This window comes from Xiphophorus maculatus, unplaced genomic scaffold (assembly GCF_002775205.1).
Source record: "Xiphophorus maculatus strain JP 163 A unplaced genomic scaffold, X_maculatus-5.0-male Unplaced_Scaffold_BN000192F, whole genome shotgun sequence".
NCBI classification, from domain to species: Eukaryota; Metazoa; Chordata; class Actinopteri; order Cyprinodontiformes; family Poeciliidae; genus Xiphophorus; species Xiphophorus maculatus.
This window is the reverse complement of record NW_019369788.1, coordinates 1-6,885: the sequence shown is the minus strand read 5'-3', so window position 1 is coordinate 6,885 and position 6,885 is coordinate 1. Positions and strand designations below refer to the sequence as shown.

At 42.2% G+C, this 6,885-nt stretch overlaps 1 pseudogene; it reads left to right on the top strand.

Moving 5' to 3' along the window:
- The first annotated feature begins 439 nt into the window (after window positions 1-439).
- On the top strand, window positions 440-5,461 carry LOC111607928 (annotated as a pseudogene).
- The last annotated feature ends 1,424 nt before the right edge of the window (window positions 5,462-6,885 follow it).

Here is a 6,885-nt window from a genome sequence, read left to right as displayed (position 1 = left end):
GCTTCAAACTGCTTCGCCATGTAGAGACCAAGCACCCTGAGCATAAGCAACACTTAAGCCCACACAGTTTTCATAGAGACCAGGATCAACAGCAGCCGAAATGAGGATTAACAATCGCTTTAGAGGTTTTATGGAAAACCTCCGTTTCCACCAGAAGACTATTGTGGAGAGGGAGGACCCACTAAGCCCCATAAAGATCACAAAAAACATGAGACGCCTTGAACGAGACTTCAGATCTGTGGCACACTTTTTTAGAAACCTGTCTGCTTTATCCAGCTGGCGCTCTGTGTACATGACAGCCTGTTTTTTCTGTCTGTACATGTGCACAGTGTGGTTTAGCTGGACCATTTCCTCCATCGTGCTCCTCATGATTCTCCACCTTTCCATAAATTATTTAATTACCAAAGGCTGGAGGATCCCGAGGAGCATCATACCCGACATGTGTGAGCCAGGGGAACATCTGAAAGGCACAAGTGTCTTACAGATGGTCCACTTGGCTTTCGATTCTGCTCAGAAAACTCAGGAGCTTTTTGAAAACATGGCCGACACGCTTGAGAAGATCAAAAATCTGTGCATTTGGGTCCGGCCAGAGCTCACTGTAAAGATCTACGTGGGACTTTGGCTGGTTTTTATCTTCTCATTGGTGTTGCCATACCAGCTGCTGGGTTTTATCATAGGTGTTTCTGTAGGGATCAAGTTTTTCATCATTGACTTGATCTTTGAAAGGTTCCCGAAGCTGCGGCAGCGGTTTAACACCCCCTACAACTTCTGGGCTAGTTTACCCACCGACCTGCAGCTGAGGGAGCTCAGAAACACCTGGTGGAGCAGATGGATTGCCACAGCAAGGGCCAGATGGAGCACGGCCCGAAGGAGCATTTCTAATGCTCTTCTCGGTGCCAGAGAGAGGCGTTTTTTCCCTCAACGCTCCCACTTCATTGGGACCTTTCAAACGTGGCGACGTCGGGTTAGGAGAAGATAGCGGACCAAAGTGTGTCCCAGGTCTGTCAGGACGATGGCAGCAACTGGTTTTGGAAAGGCGTTTCAACTGCAAGGAACAACCGACGGATGTCTGTGGGAAAAGGTAAGAAATTAAGTCACACATCGGACACAGAAAACAGCGATGACGTTGTGACAAAAATGCGCTTCTTGCCCAGAGAGCAAGAAAAGCCAAAAGAGTGATTTGAATGAGATTAAAGGACTTCTAGAATCACTTTACTAGAAAACCAATTCTTACAGAAAGAGCTGAAGAAATTGAAGGATGAGCCCCTCATAGATTCACTTAAACAGGAACTGGAGAAAGAACTATCCAAACGCATTGAGCTGGAACAGAAAGTCATAAAATTAGAAGTTCAGGATTCTCCATCTCAGTCATCAAAACCTCCATTCCCTCAACCTACAGAAAAACATAAAGAGAACTTCCTGAATCGGCTTCACGATCATTTCGGAGTTTTCATGGAAAACTTCCGTTTCCACCCAATCACAATAGATCAAAGAAGTTCTAAAGATTTAATGTGTTGCGCTCCAACATTGAGCCCACACACTTTTCATAGAGACCAGGAACAACGGCAGCCAAGATGAAGATCCGCGATCGCCTTAGAGCGTTTTAAGAAAAACTCAGTTTCCACCCAAAGGCGATTGTGGAGAGGGAGGACCCACTAAGCCCCATAAAGATGACAAAGAACATGAGACGCCTTGAACGAGACTTCAGACCTGTGGCACACTTTTTTAGAAACTTGTCTGCTTTATCCAGCTGGCGCTCTGGATAAAGCAGAAAAAACATGACTTTCTGTTTTTTCTGTGTCTACATGTGCACAGTGTGGTATAGCTGGACCATTCCCTCCATCCTGCTCCTCATGATTCTCCACCTTTCCATAAATTATCTAACTTCCAAAGGCTGGAGGATCCCGAGGAGCATCATACCCGACGTGTGTGAGCCAGGGGAACATCTAAAAGGCAACCCAAATATCTTACAGATGTTCCACTTGGCTTTCGATTCTGCTCAGAAAACTCAGAAGCTTTTTGGAAACATGGCCGACATCCTTGAGAAGATAAAAAATCTGTGCATGTGGGTCCGGCCAGAGCTCACTGTAAAGAGCTACGTGGGACTTTGGCTGGTTTTTATCTTCTCATGCGTGTTTCCATACCAGCTGCTGGGCTTCATCATAGGTGTTTCTGTAGCGATCAAGTTTTTCATCATTGACTTGATCTTTGAAAGGTGCTCGAAGCTGCAGCAATGGTTTGACGCCCCCTACAACTTCTGGACTAATTTACCCACTGACCTGCAGCTGAGGGAGCTCAGAAACACCTTCCTGAGCCAGACGAGAAGAAAGTGGCGGCTGATACCACAGCACAAAGAGAGGAGCTTTTCACGAGGCTTTCAACCTTCCAGAGAGTGAGCGGGTATGGAGAAGATAATTGGACTATTACTTTCCTTAGAAGAAGTCGGACGTAGTTGTCTCTCAATTCCCTCAGGATGATGAGAGCAACTGGTTTTGGAAAGGTGTTTCAACTGATGGAGTGGCCCTCCTGGGGACTCTCTTGTTCTGCTGGGGGACTTCAACGCTCACGTGGGCAATGACAGTGAGACCTGGAGGGGCGTGGTTGAGAGGAACGCTCACCCCCGCCTCCCGATCTGAACTCGAGTGGTGTTCTGTTGTTGGACTTCTGTGCTCGTCACGGATTGTCCATAATGAACACCATGTTCAGGCTTAAGGGTGTCCACTTGGCACCAGGACGCCCTAGGCCCCAGTTTGATGATCGACTTTGTTGTCGTTTCATTGGACCTGCGGCCGTATGTCTTGGACACTCGGGTGAAGAGAGGTGCAGAGCTGTCCACTGACCACTACCTGGTGATAAGTCGGCTCCGGTGGTGGGGGAGGAAGCCGGTCAGACCTGGCAGGCCCAAACGTGTTGTGAGGGTCTGCTGGGAACGTCTGGCAGAATCCCCTGTGAGACGGAGCTTTAACTCACATCTCCGGCAGAACTTTGAACAAGTTCCGGGGGAGATGGGGGACATTGAGTCTGAGTCGGCCATGTTCCATGCCTCCATTGTCAAGGCGGCTTATCGGAGCTATGGCCACAAGGTTGTCAGTGCCTGTCGCGGTGGCAACCCTCTAACCCGTTGGTGGACACCTTCGGTGAGGAATGCTGTCAGGCTGAAGAAGAAGTCCTATCAAGCCTTTGTGGCCTGTGGGACTCCGGAAGCAGCTGATGGGCACCAGTGGGTGAAGTGGCATGCGGCTCAGGTGGTTACTGAGGCAAAAACCTGGGTGTGAGAGGACTTTGGAGAGGCCATGGAGAAAGACTTCCGCACAGCTTCGAGGTGATTCTGGTGCACCATCCGGCATCTAAGGAGGGGCAAGCAGTACAGCACCATCACTGTTTATAGTGGGGATGGTGTGCTGCTGACCTCAACTTGGGACGTTGTGGGCCGGTGTGCAGAATACGTCGAAGACCTCCTCAATCCTACCAACATGAAAAAATAAAATAAAATAAATAACCCATTCTTTTCTATGTGTCTGTCAAATGTTCTTTCAATGATTGTTTGGTCTTTTCAATGTGTCTGTCAAATGTTCATTCAATGTCTCACGGCTAGTGACCAGTCGGGTCACCATCTACCAGTTCACTCGGTCCTCTGGGCTGGGGCTCGCCATCCAAGTTCTGGAGAGGATGATCTTGACCTGGAACAAGGCCAAAGTAAAGCATCTTAAAATACAGGATGCTAATATCAATAAAGCTTAAGCTACAATTCAAAGAGATATTTCATCATTTCTCAAGTTCTTTCCATGTTGTACAACAATATTCAAGTTATCAGAGTTCAATATTACCAACACATCAGTAAAACTAAAGAAATTAGCTTATATGTGGTAATACACACACACACACAGATATATATACACACACACACACACACATATATATATATATATATATATATATATATATATATATATATATATATGGGCCAATGAAGTACATCTATAACACTATATTTAACATCAGAATGTGGATTAGAAGCTCACATTAGCTCTGACCTACTCAGAACAGAAAGTTCCCAAACAATGCTAACAGAAAAGCACATTACAGCACCATGAACCATGAATTAGCACCGTTGAAATATTAGAACATGTGCTAATAGAAAAATAAGTGCAACTACATAGATAAAATACAACATACACAATAATAATAATAAAAAATCTTACAATACAATTTTATTTTTTTTACATTTGATCAGTTACTCGGTATTTTATCCAATTTTCAGCGAATTTACTGAGCCAACTGCCAAGCGCGTGCTTGGCAGTTGGCTCACCGATGCTCCGATGCTACACGACGCTACAAGGGGATTTTTCCGGGCTTCAGCCGCTCACAAGGGAAGCTTTCTGAGATTTAATAAAAACGGATTTACTATTTTGAATGATATATTTTGCGAATCTATTTTAACGTTGTTTCTTCTTACCGATTTCCAAGAGTCTGTCAAATTTGACAAGATCTCCAGGCTATTAGCGGAAACAACCGTTAGCGCTGAGTTCTCAAGCGTGTCTAACGCAGTCTGAGCAAAATCTCAGCACATCAGTTAAAGAGGCGGGACAATCAACCTTATTGGCTGATGTGAAATCACACTGTGCCAGCTATTGGTTGTTTAATCCGTCACTAAAAGCAATCACTAAAAGCATATGTCAAAGTTTTTAAAGATTTTTAGAACTTTTTATCTATATTTATGAACATATTTATTAACTTATTTTTTTTAACTTTATTACTTTTAACTCTTACTGTATAATAAGACATGAAATCTATTTATACTTTTTAATCTTGTAGAAGAAGACATTAAATCAACATCTATTAATTATTTACTTTTGTTTTTAACACTGGGTTACAGTTGGGTTTCCCCCCTGGAGGAGTTGGAACAAGTGGCTGGGGAGAGGGAAGTCTGGGCCACCCTTTTTAAACTGCTACCCCCACGACCCAACCCTGGATAAAGTGGAAGAAAATGGATGGATGGAGTAAAAATATTGTAGCCATAGTAAAAATAAGTAGTAAATTCAAGTCTAGGATTCCTGTATAAACCCTGTTTTATGGCACATTTCAGCAACAAGGTAGTTCTTGGTGCAGGCCCAGGTAGAGCAGCCTGCGCCGCTTCACATTCCTCCTCTTCCTCACTCACACATGGATCAGATTTTCTCATTTAATCTGGTGATAAAATCATTTAAACCTATAATTTAAACTGTTCAGCTACCTGACGGGCCGCCGCGTCAGCGAGGCGTGCCAACTCGCCCAGAGGGAAGGTGAGAGGAGCGGACAGAACCTTGGGTTCTGATGGAGACCGGCAGAACCTGATAGTGAATTTAAACTGGAGCTATAAACAGTGTTTGGCAAATGAGTGTGTGTAACCATGGTGATGTGTGTGTTTAGGCGACCACCGCCTGAACTACACTACACTACAAGGTGTATTTGACTGGTTCAGGTATCAAGATAACGGTAATATTCCTGAGAATACTCTGGAAGTCTAAAAATCAACACTTGTATTACTGAGAAAGAACAAATACATATGGCACACAGTGAAAAAATACTAAATAAAAATAATAAATTCTAATAGAATACATTACGTAATGTGAATTTTCTTTAAAAGCATCCAGTGGAAACATAGAACCTCTAGCAATTCACAATACAGGTTCTGACCAATTACTGGACCAAATTTCATTCCAAAAACCTGAACCATAGACATTTTAGAAAGGTATTGGTTGATAAAATTCCAGGCAAACATTCCAAATGTGCCATTTTTGGACATTTTGGCACCAATTACAAATTTCTTTCTTTTTTTAAATTTATTTTTTCCCCAATCTATATCTTGCTATAAATATTATTTGCAAAATAATAACAGTGATTTTTTTGTAAACAATATAATAGTGAATTAGTACTAAAAAGCACAGTCCTGGGCGCTCTGGTTATAGAAGCATTGAGTCAGAAAACCAAATATACAGGGGAGATTTTCTGCAGCCCATTGGTTGATTTGGGTGATTGACACATCTAACAGCCAATAGAATCAGGTTGATTACAAAATCCCATAGCAACATCATTCACCAATCCTAAATGAGCTGAAACGCATTTGCGTAAACGACCGGAAAGCTCCAGCTAACAAAGAAAGTCGTTTGAGTATAGAGGCGGTATCCATGGAGACAGAAAATTTGAAAATGGTGAGAAATCACATCAGTGTGACACAAGAACAAACAGATTACAGTACCTGAGTGGAAATATTACTCTAACATGGATTATGACCACGAAACGGCAAAGGTAGAACTGAATTTATGTTTTATGGGTACAGAGTGATACAAAGGGCAACCAGTTTGATAAACTCTTCTGAAATAACAAATTTGCTCAGTTTGCATGTAGTATACTAGAAATGTCCTTAATCCAATAATCTGTCATATTTTACATTAGAACGGGATTTACCAGAAAGACTGAACTGATTCAGACTTACAGAAGGTTATAACAATGTAATGTAAAACTAGCGTCATGAAATAAGTGCCATGTTGCAAAAGCAATGAATCATTAATTGTATGATCAGTTAAAACAAACTTAATAATTTCCATTTGCCTGATTTATTGTTTTTCTATTTCGGCCTAAATCTGGATGATGAAGTTTTCAGTCTGGAGTTTTGGTCTCAACCAGATCTTTTTTTGAAGGATAATTTAGTTTATAGAGACTTAATAATCCTTTTTATTTGTTGTTTCTCTTGTTTTAATTATTTTGGTTATTTAAAAGGTCTTCCAGTTCCAGTGTTGAATCTTCATTAGAATTTTAAAGTTTATTGACAAATGAAAATCTGTTCTTGCATTGTAATTGTCATGGTAGAGTTAATTGTCTTAGCCCACATGCAGAACACTACAG